Source organism: Ovis aries, chromosome 4, assembly GCF_016772045.2.
Source record: "Ovis aries strain OAR_USU_Benz2616 breed Rambouillet chromosome 4, ARS-UI_Ramb_v3.0, whole genome shotgun sequence".
In the NCBI taxonomy this organism is placed as follows: domain Eukaryota; kingdom Metazoa; phylum Chordata; class Mammalia; order Artiodactyla; family Bovidae; genus Ovis; species Ovis aries.
In genome coordinates this window covers 118,770,849-118,786,505 of record NC_056057.1, presented here as the reverse complement: position 1 = coordinate 118,786,505, position 15,657 = coordinate 118,770,849, and the positions used below count along the sequence as shown (strand labels likewise).

Here is a 15,657-nt window from a genome sequence, read left to right as displayed (position 1 = left end):
TCGGCGATGCCATCCAGCCATCCCATCCTCCTATGGCCTGGCTCATAGCTTCACTGAGTCACGCAAGCCCCTTGGACGTGACATAGCAGTGATCCACAAAGGGGCCGTTAAAGCTGGGGTCGGGGGTGAGCATATTTTGATTCATTGTTCTATTCTCTGGACTTTGCTGTGTTTGAGATTTTCCTTAATGAGAATTTAAAAAGGATGGGGCAGAACCTCAAGCATGTCTGATGAGAATGTGGGGACCAGGTTCTCTTGGACAGTCTAGGGAAGGTGACTTGAGGTTCGGGGTAAGCCATCTGTCACCTTTAACAATAGACGTGAAAACACGCGTACCCGCGGAGGCAGGTCACTTCTGCGTAAGCAGGAGCCAGAGCCTGCCGGCTCACCCACAAGGAGCTGGGCCTGGTGCTGCGCCACGCGGCCCATCCCGGGGCGGACACAGGTGAACCGGTGGCAGGTGTGGGCTGGGGTCCGGTCAGAGAGCCAGCTGCTGTGGCCCCAAGCCAGACGTCTGAGCCCCAGAACCTCAGAACCTGACTGTGCTGGGAAGGAAGGCCTTTAAAGGCATAATGAAGTTACAGTGAGGTCTTTAGGATGGGCCCACATCCATGACGACTGGTGTCTTTATGCCAAGAGATGAGGGCACAGACATGCACGGAGGGACCGTGGTGTAAGGAGATGGGGAGGACCACGTCCCCGGGTCGAGGACAGAGGCCTCAGAAGGACGCAGCCCTGCTCACACCAAGATCTTGGATTTCCAGCTCCCGAGCCTGGGAGACGGCCCAGTACCTTGCCAGTCCTAGCGAACTGATCCACTAACCCCAGTTTCATAAAAATAAACAACAGCAGAAGCCCCTCTATGTGTGCATGCTAGTGGAGAGGCCCCTCATGTCCTGGGCGGGTGGGGGTCAGGGAAAGTCAGCTCGCTTTTGCATTTTCTGCATTTCCTCTCACCAACCTAACCTTTGCCATTGAGAAAAATAACAGTTGTATTGTCAGAGAATTAAAAAAAAGAGAGAGAGAGCCATAGAGAAAAAAGGTTCTGAAACATGCATCAGGTGACTGGATTCATTTGAGGTTGTGAATTTCCAGAAATTCTGCATAAAATTGCATTTAAAAAAAGCCAGTTTAGTTGGGTACGGGAAGTAGAAATTTGGAGAAAAAGGTCAGACCTCCCATTTCTTCTGTTGGTGCTTCCTTCAGACCGAGTAAATCTGCGTTTGTCGCGCTAGGACGGTGACACTGTGTTATTTATAAGGTGGTCATAAAATTACCATATTTGTCTTTCAGTAAAGAAGGACACTTCCCGGCAGATCCTCAGAGAATCTCAAGGTCGCAGGCTTGAGAGGAAGGCCGTTCTCGCCCCAAACCCTGGAACAGTTCTCATCCCCTTGGCCTTGACACCCCGTGGATACCTGGCTTCCTCTCCCACTGGAGTGGCCCCAGCGCCCCTGCCCAGCCTGTCCAGAGGCGGCCTCCGGGCAGGGCGGGGCTGGCCCCTCCCTCACATGGAAGTGCGGCAGTGCCCGGGGCAGACACGCCGGCCATCTGGACGCCTGCCCCTCCTTCCTTCTTTGCTCACACACTCTAACAGCACCCGGACTCTTCATTACAAACAGCATAATTTTGGAGATCATTTTAAGGCAGTTAAAGGCCCAGACACAGGGCTTAGCTGGTGGGCTCAGTGGTAAAAAATCTGCCTGCCAATGCAGGAGACATGGGTTCGATCCCTGAGTCCGGAAGATCCCACATGCTGTGAAACAAGTGGGTCCATGCGCTGCGGCTACTGAGCCTGTGCTCCAGAGCCCACGAGCTGCAACTCCCGAAACCCACGTGCCCTGGAGCCTGTGGTCCACGAGAGAGGCCACTGCATGAGCAACCCACGCATCGCAACTAGAGAGTGGCCCCCGCTTGCGGTAAAGAAAGAAAGCCGGCTCCCAGTAGTGAAGACCCAGCACAGCCGAAAATAAATACATAAATAAATTTTTAAAAGATCCTTACACAGTGTAGAACCACCATGCGTTAAACACTGAAGTCAATTAAAATTTGAATTAGTGTAATCCGAAACGTTTCCATGTCTTCAGAAACACAAAGATTTTAGGTGGGAGCGGGTAAAGGAGGGGGAGAGAGGCTACATTTTTATTTATTTCTAAGTGTTCATTCCTAGTTTTGGACTCAGCCTCACCTGTGATTGGTTGTACCCTCCAGAACTAATCAGGCAGTTAAGTTGGCCCCGGGTTTTTCATGTCCCGCCCAGGCACCGATGAACCCGTGGCTGGGGTGGAAAGGCAACCTAGGAGAAGGCCTGTCATCATCACCCGTCTTCATCAGAGGAGCTGCGCTCCACTGGACTTGTGTCTCACTTGCTGCGGCGTTCACCGTGCCCGGGACAGAGGAGGCCCCCAGGGGCACCCGCCATGCGGATGGGCGAACAGAGGACGCACGCCAAGTGTGCCCACAGGACTCAGCTCTCACCGAGGGTTGATGCCTGTCGCTCACCGGTTCCACCTGTGAGGGCAGACTGTGCCCTGGCACCCAGCTTGGCACTGGCACAGGCAGGCGCCCCCGGAGTGTCTGTGGAATGAATGAATCTTGTAAATCGAAGACAGGATCCCCGAGCTCAGCCGCCTCCTAACCCCGGGGGACGTCCCCTTTATCCTGAGAAAGACACAGAGGTTCGAGGTGCCCAGGTCACGACTGCTTGGAGGGTGCAGAGTGCCCAGAGGGACAAGTAACTTGGTCAAGCCCCATCCAGACCCATCTAGGCTCCAGGTCCCTGCCAGGGCAGACAGAGGGAGATGTGACCTTGGAGGAAGGTCACAGTGAGGCAGCGCTGCCGGCTTTGAAGACAGAGGCAGGGTCATGGCGCTGCAGGGCGTGGGGCCCTGTGGCTGGTGTCCAGTCACTTGGTCGTGTCCGACTCTGTGACCTCATGGACTGCAGCATGCCGGGCTTCCTTGTCCTTCACGCTGTCCCAGAACTTGCTCGAACTCACGTCCATTGAGTTGGGGATGCCATCCAACCATCTCGTCCTCTGTCGGCCCCTTCTCCTCCTGCCTTCAATCTTTCCCAGCATCAGGGTCATTTCCAGTGACTTGGCTCTCCGCATCAAGTGGCCAGAGTAGTCGAGCTTCAGCTTCAACATCAGTCCTGGAAGAGGCAGGACTCGGCTTCTCCGCAGAGCCTTCAGGAAGAACAAGATGGGCCCCACTGACCAGCAGCCCAGTGAGACCCGTGTTGAACGTGACCTGCAGAACGGTAAGATGAGAAATGTGTTGCTTCAGGCCACGATGTCTGTGGTAAGTCATTTGCTAGAACAGGAAGGAATGCAACGCGGAACCGCCCATGAAGCCCAGAATCGCCTCCTTCCTTCCTGCTGGTGGCTGAGGCCTGGAGGAGGAGGGGCTGCATCACTGCTGATGGCAGTTGCGAGAGGACGCAGATCAGGTGGGAAATGTCACCTCTCCCCAGGCGATGCAGCTTAGCCAGTGACGAGCCCCCCTCTGGAACGCGGGCACCGGTGGGTGGGCTGCCCACGCCAGCGGATCCAACCTCAGTTCCAGGTACAGGTTCGAGGGGAGATGCTGGCTGAGCAATCTCTTCTGCACGTGCCCTGCTGGGACTCCTTGGGCAGGTGATGGGGCAGGGGAGGGTCGGTGCTCGGGGCCTTCCAGCAATTCTCCCTGGGCCCCTAGAATGAGAAGCAGCATCGCGAGTTCACGGGGCTGTAAGGAGGCCCCAGTGTGGCCAAGGGCAGCTGCTGGGTCCCGGAGCTCCGCTGGGCGTGTGGGGTGGAGCTTGGACGTCGGAGCCTCTCATCTCCAAGGGCACCCATGTGCAGTCAAGGCTGAATGGATGCAGGTGAGGGGCATCTGAAAGTGTGGCAAATCAAACGGGCCTCATCCAGGCCGAGATTTAGAGAGATCCGGGGTCCCGGAGACCAGCCGAGCAGAGCAAATCTCAGTGGCCAGTTTCTCAGAAAGACCAGCTCCTCAGTTTATCGGGCTTATGAGATTCACCTGGGAGACAGGCAATCCTTGTTAGAGAAGGCTGGTCTGCAAGGCAAGGACTCACCCACAGGCAGATAGGCTCACGAGTGCTCCCATGCGCCCTGAAGCCATCTAGAACTGCCAGGCTGCCGGGACCCACGGTCAAGAGTTGTGTGCAAACGGCAGAGCCAGCCTGGGTTTCTTTCTTAATCTTTTCAAATCCAGTACCTGCATCTTTAGGACTCTGATTTCCCCAAGGCTCCTGGGACCCTGGGTCAGGTGTGAGCACACCCACCTGGGGCAGAGTGCAGGGCAGGGCCGGTGGGGGAGGAGGCACAGCCCGCACACACCCACGTGCACAGCCGCAGGGACTCTGCATCTGTTGCTGTTCAGTCGTCATGCTCGACTCTGCGGCCCCGTGGCTGCAGTGCACCAGGCTTCCCTGTCCTTCCCTATCTCCCTGAGTTTGCTCAAACTCACGTCCATTGAGCAGGTGAGGCCATCCAGCCATCTCACCCTCTGTCGCTGCCGTCTCCTGCCCTCAGTCTTTCCAGCATCAGGGGCTTTTCTGATGAGTCAGCGCTTTGCATCAAGGACTTTGGACACCGACGCATTCAGACACCGTGGGCAAGAGGTGGTGTTCTCGGGCTTACTGGGAGGAGTCAGTAATTGTACATGACTCTTGGGCTTATTGGGAGGAATCAATAAAATGAGTTAGTATTTGTCAATCACCCAGCATAGCGTGGTGAATACTACATACATATTTGTTGAACAAGATAAAGTGAACGCCAGTATCTGGACATACTCAATCTGATGCATCCCACTCTGATCTTTGTTTTCTGGTCCTGCAAGTGAGAGGGGGTGAGAACCCAGCCTGGAGCCCAGTACCTGCTGAGGACAAAGCTGGGGAGTGGAGAGGACAGAGGTAGACCAGGGGATGTGCACACTGGCAGGCGGTGTGAGCACCCGCGAACCGCACAGCAGAGCCTTGGCAGGACGCGGGCTGTCGCGGTGCTGGGGGACACACACACCTGACCCAAGCTGTGCTCCGGCTCTGGCCCCTCCACGGGGGAGTTCCGGGCCTGTCTTCTCAGCGCCTTCTCCCTGGTGCTGGGGGGACCCCGGAGGAGTGGGACGTGCTGACAGGTGATGCTGCTGCAGTGCCTCAGCCAACGCTGGGCGCCCCGGGGAGGGACGTGCTGGGTGACCCCCCGGCTGTCAGGCCTGCCGTCCTACGGGCCCCAGGAGCCCCCAGCCTTCCACTCTCCCCTCCCTCCTCCCCTCTGCTCACTCTCCTCCCCTCCCTCCTCCCCTCTGCTCACTCTCCTCCCCTCTCTCCTCCCCTCCCCACCCTCCCTCCTCCCCTCCCTCCTCTTCTTCCTCCTCCCCTCCCTCCTCCCCTCTGCTCACTCTCCTCCCCTCTCCTCCCCTCCCTCCTCCCCTCTGCTCACTCTCCTCCCCTCTCCTCCCCTCCCTCCTCCCCTCCCTCCTCTTCTCCCTCCTCCCCTCCCTCCAAGGCGCCCCGCCTCCCCGTGCTCCTCCGCCGTGGGCCCTGTGCCGCGGTCTCGGGAACTGTATGAAGTTACGTGCTTGAGGAGCTGACAGCAGCCTCCGGGCTCAACTTTTGATCCACTGGGATGCTGACATCTTCAAACTGGAGTGGGCTTCCGGCTCGCTGTTCCCTTAGTTGGTGGTGGCACCTCTCCTGCAGGGGTGTGGCCGGGGCATCAAGGGCGGGTGTGCGTGCATGAGGAGCCAGGATGGGCTGTCCTGGGGCAGGGAGGCTGGGGGCCTCTGAAAGTGGACATGGGCCCCCGCCCTTCCTCGGAGCTGCTCTTCCCCAGGCCCCTGCCTCGCTGGGGGCCAGAGACTTGGCCTCAGGACGGGGGCACCTGTGGGCACGAGTGATGCTCAGGGCTCCTTAGGGACCCGGGTGGCTGGAGAGGGCCAGGCCCACCACTCTGGGCAGGCGTCAGGGTGTGTCCGCGGTCAGGGCTCTCTCCCGCGTCCCTGCTAGTCCAGAGGAGGACGAGGATGGCCTTCTGCACTCTGCTCGTCCTCCGAGTGAGGAGGGAAGACCCGTGGGGACAGATGCCAAGGTCCAGGCGTGGGCAGGGCCGGTTCCTCCTGGGGCCTGTGCTCCCCATGTAGACACTGTCCCCTCCCTGTGTCCTCACGTGATCGTCCCTCTGTGTGTCTGTCCTGACCTCCTTTTCTTATAAGGACACCAGTCAGATTGGATCCAGGCAGACCTTAATGACCTCAGGTTACCTTGAAGTGAAGTGAAGTCGCTCAGTCACGTCCGACTCTTTGTGACCCCCATGGACTGTAACCTACCAGGCTCCTCAGTCCGTGGGATTCTCCAGACAAGAATACTGGAGCGAGTTGCCACGCCCTCCTCCAGGGGATCTGCCCCACCCAGGGATCAGACCTGCATCTCTCATGTCTCCTGCATTGGCAGGCGGGTTCTTTACCACTAGTACCTCGTGGGAAGCCTTAGAGAATGTGAAAGGGAAAGTGTTAGTTTGCGACCCGATGGACTGTAGCCTGCCAGGCTCCTCGTGGAATTCTCCAGGCAAGAATGTTGGAGTTGGGTTGCCATTCCTTCTCCAGGGGAAATCTTCGCGACCCAGGGATTGAACCCAGGTCTCCTGCCCTGCAGGCAGATTCTTTACCAGCTGAGCCACCAGGGAGGCCCCAGTGATCAATTGTCCTTCAAGGACCCTGGCCAGGCCCAGGCTGCAGGCTGGTGTCCCTGCACATGGATGGGCCCCAGCTGAGGCTCCAGTGGCTGGCCGGGGGGTGGAAACAGCGCAGGAGCAGGCTGGGATGGCTGTAGCCATCATTGTCAACTTTAAAAATGTTCTGTATTTGAGGAAGAAAAGAAGGACGGATCAAACTGAGGTGCCTGGACTTGATTCTGCCTGCAAAGGGGAAGAGCCGAACTCTTCTGAGCAGGAGGCTGTATCATGAGATTGCAGGGGAACCACTCTGCAGGCCTGCAGGCTGGACAGGATATGGGGGGTGGGGGGCTGGGGAGGCCGGGGCAGGGAGCAAAGGGAGGCAGAAACCCTGGCCACAGATTTTATTTCTCTTAAATTCAGTTGCATCCCATTTCTCCAAAGAATTTCCCTCTCTGGTTTTTATACTGTGCTTAAATGCCAAGTTAAATAATCCTCCCGCCCCACAAAGCTGTCATTTTCGTCCAGGAGGGGCTGGGGTCCTAGGGAAGGCTGCAGAACTACCCCCCACACCCCACAACCTGTCTTGGGGTGCCTTAATCCGGCTCCTAGAATGGGGCTGGCTTTTGTCATCCCCGCCTCCTCTCCCTCCGGGGAAAGCGAGGCCGGGTTTAGACTTCTGGAGTCAGGCAAAGAATTTCTGAGTGCGGGAGGCTACTCCAGGCTGGATTAAAAACCCACTTTCATGCCAGCTGGGTTTCTGACAGAAATGCCACAAGCTGGCACCTGGCAGCGTAACCGAGCTGGCAACGTCGGGGAACTTTGATTTCTTGCAGCGCGCTCAGCAGCGCCTTCAGCATTTCAGCGGCCCTCCCCTGTGACTTGCATTTCTTAGCAGGGCTGCTGTGGAAGCCAGCTCCGAGGATGAGGAGTGGACTGGGCGGTGTGCATTTCCAGGGAGGTTTGAAGTGCGCATCGCTGCTCCTTCTAAAGGTCTCAGCTCAAGTCCGGTCAAATCAGGCTGGTTTTCTGTAAATCGGTGAGTCGTGGTTATATTGATTCTTATGGACAAAGCAGAGTGGAAGGAGGCGGGAGCCAGGGGTCTGGCGTGGGGCCTGGGTTCAAACCCTGACTCTGAGGGATGCAAATTGTGTGACTGTGAATGGACACAGCACTCTGCTGCGAGACTCACGGGGAAAACAGGAGGCGCTCAGCCTCCCTGGCATCTGTGAGCCAGACGTAATGGCCATGCACCCACTGATGAGATGCATCTAAATGGGAAATGGGAAGTCCTCAGGGTGGGGGCTTGACTGGGGGCTCAGACGGTAAAGCGTCTGCCTACAGTGCCGGAGACCTGGGTTCAATTCCTGAGTCAGGAAGATCCCCTGGAGAAGGAAATGGCAACCCACTCCAGTACTCTTGCCTGGAAAATCCCATGGATGGAGGAGCCGGGTAGACTATAGTCCATGGGGTCACAAAGAGTCGGACACAACTGAGCAACTTCCCTTTCTTTTCTTTCTTTCAGGGTGGGGGGCACACCGAACCCCACCCTCCTACTCCCCTCAGTCCTGCGTTGCCCCCAACCCGAAGCTTGCTTGCTTTCCAAATGATGACTTTCCCATGCTGACATCCAGGGCCAAGTCCACGGACCATGCTCAGCATCCAGTTTTGTCCTTTCAGTATCAGAAGCTCGCCAGTGAGCGTCTGCTGGACAGCTGACTAGAGAGGCTGTGGCCAGGAGGCCGGGGAGGGGGCACCAGGCCCGGGAGGGGCAGGCGCCGTCACCTCCGGAGCTCGTCCTCACAGAGGCGGCACCTCAGCCAGGACCCTCCTGTCCCTGTCCCTCAACCTGGGGGACGTGTGCCACCAGGTGTGGACGAGATGCCAGCACATGGCACTTGGAGCCACAGGGCAGACGGGGTCTGGACCCCATTCAGCCCGAGGGGTGGGCGCAGCTGCTGCTCCCGAGCGCCTCCGTCCCCAGGTAGGGGTGGCCGGGGGGTGGGAGCAGGTTGGCCCCGCCAGGGTGCACAGCCCTGGACGAGCCTGCATCCTCGGGGAGCCCCACTTGTCCTGCGTTTCCCTGCCCCATGAGTGCACGGTGCCCTGTGCTTTTGACCTTGTAGGACCTTTGCAAACATTAACCCCCTCCCCGTCACAGCAGCTGTTTGAGGCCAGCACTATCGCCGCCCCCTACGCACGAGGCAACTGAGGTGCACATGGTGGAACAGCCGGGAGCCCCGAGCATGAGGCTGATCTTCGCAAAGCTTCCATGTGGACTCAGGCTCCGTGTGAGGTGAAAAGCTATGACCAACATAGACAGCATTTTAAAAAGCAGCAACATTACTTTGCTAACAAAATCCGTCTAGTCAAGGCTGTGGTTTTTCCATTGGTCGTGTATAGATGTGAAAATTGGACTGTAAAGAAAGGTGAGCGCCGAAGAATGGATGCTTTTGAACTGTGGTGTTGGAGAAGACTCTTGAGAGTCCCTTGGACTCCAAGGAGGTCCAACCAGTCCATCCTAAAGGAGATCAGTCCTGGGTGTTCATTGGAAGGACTGATGCTGAAGCTGAAACTCCAATACTTTGGCCACCTCATGTGAAGAGCTGACTCCCTGGAAAAGACCCTGATGCTGGGAAAGATTGAAGGCAGGAGGAGAAGGGGATGGCAGAGGATGAGATGGTTGGATGGCATCACTGACTCGATGGACATGAGTTTGAGTAAACTCTGGGAATTGGTGATGGACAGGGAGGCCTGGCGTGCTGCAGTCCATGGGGTCACAGAGAGTCCGACATGACTGAGTGACTGAGCTGACTGTAGCTCCCCGTCTAGGCGGCCTAGCCGCTGGGTGTGGCTGGTGTCCTACTGGGGGAACGTGCCTGGGGTGGGGGTGGGCCGGGAATCTCCGAGGGAGAGGAAGGTGCTCGACAGCCTTGGGGGGTGCGAAGCCCAGATGTGTATGTGTTTATACACGAATAACTGAGTCACATTGCTGCCACCAGAAACACAACATTCTGAATCATTCTGAATCAGCTACACTCCAGGAGGAACTAAATTGTTTTTAATAAAAATAAATAAGTTTAAAAAGACGGAAGACCGAACAAGGAGTGACAGAGAGATGCAGAGAAGGGAGCATCACCTGAGTGGTACCTCCCCCGCCTGCGCCAGCCTGGTTCCTGGCCCCGCAGCAGAGTGCACTGCGGCGTCTGTGTCCAGCCCCTCCCGGGCTTGGGCATCCGCCGGAGGCTGTGGGTGTGGGTGGAAAGAACTGCCCAGGTGATTCTGACGCAGCTCCCTTCCCCCTCCTCAGGTGAGACCTCTGCTTGGACCACGGCTCTGAGACACAGGGCCCAGGGCTGTGGGGACAGGAAAGACAGCATCCGGAGCTCCGCCCTGCTCAGGGGACTGACCCCTGGCGGTGAGGCAGGTGGTCACGAAGAGTCAAGTGAGAAGAGTTGAGAAGGGGCAGCCGGTCCAGCTCTGGAGCCACGGCCGAGAGCCTCATCCTCTCGCCAGCCCGCCCTCTTTGAAAACGCCTCCCCAGCCGTTTCCATTGCTGCAGCTGTTGCTCCCATGACAGACTGCACCCACTGGGTAGAAAAAGCTTCTCCCAGCTCCCTCGAGAGTCTTGGAGCAGCCCCAGGACGACCTGCGTCCCTCTCGCGAGTGGGCGTCACTTTTGCCAACAGCCAGGATGCCAGCTGCTTGCGGGCCAAGCCAGCCTGTGGGAGCCCTGGGCAGGGAGCGCTGGTGGAGGGGCTCTGCGTGTGCAGGGTGGAGCTGGACTGACGGCCAGTCCTGACGGAGGCCCCACCGTGTCTCCAGGGACAGAGGAACGGGTTGAGACATATCCCCTACACCATTTGTTTTCAAATCCTTGGAAGCAAACCTGGAGGATTCCGCACAGCACCAGGCTGGGAGCAGGAAGCTGCCTTTTGCTTTCTGCCCTTCATCTTCACGACAGACTCCTGGACAGAGAGCTACGTTTGTCCAAGCCTCAGCAGCCGCATCTGTAAAATGGGTATAAAACACCCGATACCCAGCCGATCCCACAGGGCTGCTGAGATGAGACCAGGCGCAGTCCTTGGGACACGCCTGACCCTAACAGAAGTAGAAGCACCGCCTTGGCCCCCAGAACCCCGGCAGCTGGGCCAGCATCCGCTCCCCTCCCCCCGCCCAGGCCTGCTCCGCCTCCCGGTGCTTCCCACCCTCTGGGTGATTTGGCCTCAGTCTCCGGCCACACAGACATTCCTGGTGGAATTACAGAAATCACACCATCCTCAAGCAAAATGCCGACTGCATCACTTCCCTGATGGGAAGCCTGTCTGGTGTCCAGCTGCTCACAGAGATCTGGCCATGGCCCCCCACCCCACCCACCCGCCCAAGCCCTGCGCACCCTCTGACCTCCCAGCTATTCCTTCTGACCAAGCGCCCCTCCTTACCGCATCCACGCCTCCAAGCTCAGCTCACCCTCAAACACACGGCTGGAAGGCCAGCTCCTCTCCAGGGCTCCCTCCCGCCTCGCCGCCCCCTCGGCATCACGGGCTCAGCCAGCGCTAGTCACCCTGCCTTGTCACCTGCCTGTCCTGACGTCCCTCTCGGATCCGTGAGCTCCTCCGGGGAGGAGTTCTCTGCACACAGCCAGCAGCACCTCACAGGTGCTCAGCAAAGATGCAGAAAGAAGCTGAAACTTGCTCCAGGAATGATCAGAGCGGGCAGCGGTAAAACCACATGTGCTGAGCGTGACCGTGAACTTGAGGGAGAGCCAGCATTTCGTCTAATCGCTACCGCCAACCCTTGGGACTAGCCTGATGGCACAGATAAGGAAGGGGGGCTCAGCAAGATTCAAGTTGCTTCTGTCACAGCCAGCAAGCAGAGGGCCCAGACGCAGTCTGCCTGACGCAAAGCCCGTGCATATTCATCTGTCCTGGGCTGGTTTCACCTTGCCCGTGGCTCTCCTAGACACTGCTGAGTCCCGCTGCAGAGCAGCCGCCCTGGCTCAAAGAAAGCTGAAGCGTGAAGCAATAAGAGCCCTCAGCACAGCCGACGTCCCTGTCCCCAGGAGCAAGCAAGACTGGCTGCATCACAGTCAGGACAATGATAGGGGCGTGGTGTTAGAAGGGCAGCCTAACGGGTCCATTCCTCCCCTGCTCCTGCACCGGGGTAGTGTTGCTAACAGGCTCACCGAGGATGTCGCTTGGGGAGGGGTGTGGTGATAACTACCCCCCACCCCGGGCCCTTTGGCAGCTGGATGGCCTACAGCTGGGGATGAAGCCGAGGAAGCCTTCGGAGTGCAGCCCCAGCGCTCTTTTCCGTGTTAAGACATATATTAAAAGCATAACCGTGTTAAGGCGGATATTAAAAGCACAGCCGAGCGGGACTCCCTTCCAGGAGGGTTTTCATCAAGCGCGTGGGCCCCCAGGACCGTGGGGACCCTGAGCGGCTGCCCCAGGCCCTCCGCCTGGCCGCGGTCACCCTGGGACCCTTGCTGCTCAATTACTGCCATCATGAGCCGCTCCTCAAGCAGGGGTCATTTCTCTCGTCGAGCTAAAATCAAGTATCGTCCGTTCGAAACAGCAGTTGGGGGAGCAAAGCATTCAGAGAGGCAGCCGGGCGGTGTCTGGGGAGAAAGGAGAGACCGGATGGGCAGCTACGTCCTCGGTGGGGCTGCGGGTCAGTCCTCGTGGTCCACACCCGCGGACAAGCGCTCCTCGCTCCTCGGGGCTGGCTCTTGGGGGTGGGAAGCATCAGGCCCTCACGCCCCGATTCGCCCAAGCAAAACACTCGCTACAGAAAAGGACGTTTGTTGGGGGCAACAGCCGCTCCAGAACCTGCCTGTCTCCCCAGACTCCCATCCCAGTCCGCCGCCGTTCCCAGAAGATGACTTGAGAAGGGGCCGCAGTGTGGGGACCGCGAGGGTGGGCTTCCAGGCTGCGGGCAGAAGCAGGCCCCGCTGGTCCGGACACCCTGGGCCTTGGTGATCGTGGCCAGGCTCCGTCACCAGGGCGGTGAGAGCCAGGCCGCCCCCTCCAGTCCTGCCAAGGCATCCAGCGTGGAAAGAGCCACCTTCAGGGCCGCAGTTTCGGCTCAGCCCAAGATCTTCTGAAAGTGAAACCGGGCCTTCCCAAAAGCCAGCCTGGAGCACGCATTTCAAACCCAGCCTGCACAAAACCGAGGCTTCCGCCTTGTCCCAGGCACACGGGGGCTGGTTGCCCCCGGAGGCCGCTGGGTAACACGTGGAGAGGGCAGCCTGGAAATCTCCGAGGGCAGTGCTTGGCTTTTCTGAGTAAAGTGGTAACCTTGACATGGAAGGAAAACGCACTCTCGCTCGGCTAGGGCGATGGGCTCAGAATGGAGATTCTAAAGACAGCATCACTCGTTTAAAATCGGATTTTCATTTTTCTTCCAGCCAAAGTGAAAGTGAAATTGAAGTCGCTCACTCATGTCCAACTCTTTGGGACCCCGTGGTCTTTAGCCCACCAGGCTCCTCTGTCCATGGGATTCTCCATGGCAAGAATACTGGAGTGGGTTGCCATTTCCTTCTCCAGGGGATCTTCCCAACTCAGGGATTGAACACAGCTCTCCTGCACTGCAGGCAGATGCTTTAACCTCTGAGCCACCAGGGAAGCCAAAGTCCAGCCTAATTCCTGAAGCCCAGCTCCTGAAGCCAAATCAAACAAAACCAAAAAACCCAAAACGTTTCAGTCCCGCAGCCGTCTGCCCCGAAGATGCGGAGATGGAGGCGCAGGCACGCAGACACCTGGTTTCCTGGGTGACTCACAGATTCCCATCCCGTCTGGTCTGTAAATGCCGACCCCAGGCTGCAGGCAGGCCGCTTCCTCAGGCCTCACCGGCTGCTTTTCTCTGAACACCGCAGGGCAGGCAGCTTTGGAACCTGTGCCTGTGAGGAGCGTGGATTAATCCCGTGGTATCCGTCTAGGGCCCTGCATACTGAAAGTGGTTCTCTGACATCCTAAAGGCTCTGGCGGCCGAGGGTCCTCCCTGGTGGGGACGGGGAGCTCGCACGCCCTGCCAGCCTGCAGGTCGGCCCTCTGCCCTCGCACACAGGGGCTGTCACAGCTGTTTCTTTTTAAAAAATAAAACTGCAAAATACCTGCTTTCCTCTTTTCAATTCCGCCATGTTTTCCGAGAACCACCATCCTGTGAGTTTGTACGGTTAATGCTTTTCCCCACTCACACAGGCACAATTTGGGAAGAGACTCCCTGTTTGCAAGAAATAACATTGAGTGTGTTTTGGTTTGGAGTTCACTCCCGTGGAGAGGGACCCCTGGCCCCACCGCCTCGGTGCTAGGTCCCAGAGTGGACTCCCGACCCGAGTGAGGCAGCCTGGGGTCTGTCCATCCACCCGTCCTCGGCCTCTCTGTCCACATCACAGAGCTGGTGACCGCCGAGCACTGTGGGCTCCAGGACCAGAATCCCGAGCGTAAGCCAAGCATGTCTGTAAGAGTCCCCTTCTCGTTCCGCAGGAGAAACACTCGGAAGGAGCTTCCCAGGCAGGATTGGAGTCCGGGTCTCCCTGGCTCGGCTCAGAGCATCGGGTCCCCTTGGAGGCTGATGGCGGGGGGTGGGGGTGATGACTTCAGTGTGACGACCCTCAGAGACGTGTGTCCCCTCCACTGAACACGGGGCGACCCCCACCCCGAGTGCAGAACAACACACGGAGTGTGTCTTGGAGCTTCCAGCCTGCCTCTCCACCAGCACCGGGGGTGACCGGGGGGAAGGGGACAGTGCCATGCACAGGGAAAGGGAGGGGGAGCACGGGGGACAAGATCCCCCCAGGGGGCCCAGCTCTGGACTGTTAACTTCGCATGAGTCACTGAAGGGCTGGGTTTACAGAATAGTCACTGCCACAGCCAGTAAGTAAGTGACCCAGGACTTTCCTCCCTTTCCATGATGGGGGCCGAGGTGTGCAAAGACTTCCCCATCATGGGGGCAGGGGTCGGGGGAATGAGCATCGCGGTTCGCCCTGCTCTGCACCCTGCGCCCTCCTCCACCTGCTCTCAGCCCGCGATGGACATTCCGGACAGCCAGTGAGCTCCTCGGCCTGGGGTCCGGGTGGGCTCGGGCAGAGAGGACCGGCGGAAGCCAGAGGTGGAGGAGAGTGAGAGGTGTCTGCAGGGTCCCCGAGGGCCACCGCCTGTTCCCCCGCCCCGCCCTTGAGGTTCGGGCTGCTGGTGGTGACGGCTCCCTGGCACACCATCTGTACCGTCACCTGGGCTCCCGACACTGAACCCACGACTCAACACGCTTCTCTGTTTCCCCCTTAGAAAGGGGCTGGCACTTCCTGCCATCTGATGATTAACTCAAAGTCGTTCACAGACAACCTGTTTTCTCTGGGGTGAAGCGCACCCTTTCACAGCTTCCCAGGTGGCGCTAATGGTCAAGAACCTGCCTGCCAATGCAGGACGTGTAAGAGACGCAGGTTCGATCCCTGGGTCGGGAAGATCCCCTGGAGGAGGGCATGGCAACCCATTCCAGTCTTCTTGCCTGGAGCATCCCACGGACAGAGGAGCCTGGTGGGCTACAGTCCATGGGGTCGCAAAGAGTTGGGCACAACTGAGCGACTTGGCACGCACCCCCTTTTCACGGGCCCTCTCCATGGGTGGCTCCCAAGCCACTGGTCCATGCTGACTTCAGCCAGGGAGCACCTCCTCCAGGAGCACCTGCAGGCCACGCTCACCTCCTCCCGGCCTCCCTGAGGCTGCTCCTTAGCCAGAACTGGCCCGTATCCACCTGATCACCCTGGTAGCACCTTTAATGACCCGGCGCCTGGTTCTCATGTCCCTTCCTGCCAGAATCCTTCCCTGATCTCAGACCAAGTACTGAGGCAAGCGTCACGTTCATGTTCCTGGAAGCAGCCCCCTTCCCACCCCCCTACCCCCACCCCAGCACAGACAGCTCAAGGTCCCGCTGCTGGGCGGGGGGACAGCGCTGACTGGCCTCTGGACCCTCCTGCGTATCGG

The 15,657-nt window shown here is 58.5% G+C and overlaps 1 long non-coding RNA gene across 1 annotated transcript; it reads right to left on the bottom strand.

Moving 5' to 3' along the window:
* Window positions 1–1,970: 1,970 nt before the first annotated feature.
* LOC121819476 (uncharacterized) lies at window positions 1,971–5,187 on the bottom strand. Its single transcript, XR_009600580.1, has 2 exons — window positions 4,473–5,187; window positions 1,971–3,251 (listed from the first exon to the last, which is right to left on the bottom strand). It is a non-coding gene; the product is annotated as an uncharacterized LOC121819476 (long non-coding RNA).
* Between the last annotated feature and the right edge of the window lie 10,470 nt (window positions 5,188–15,657).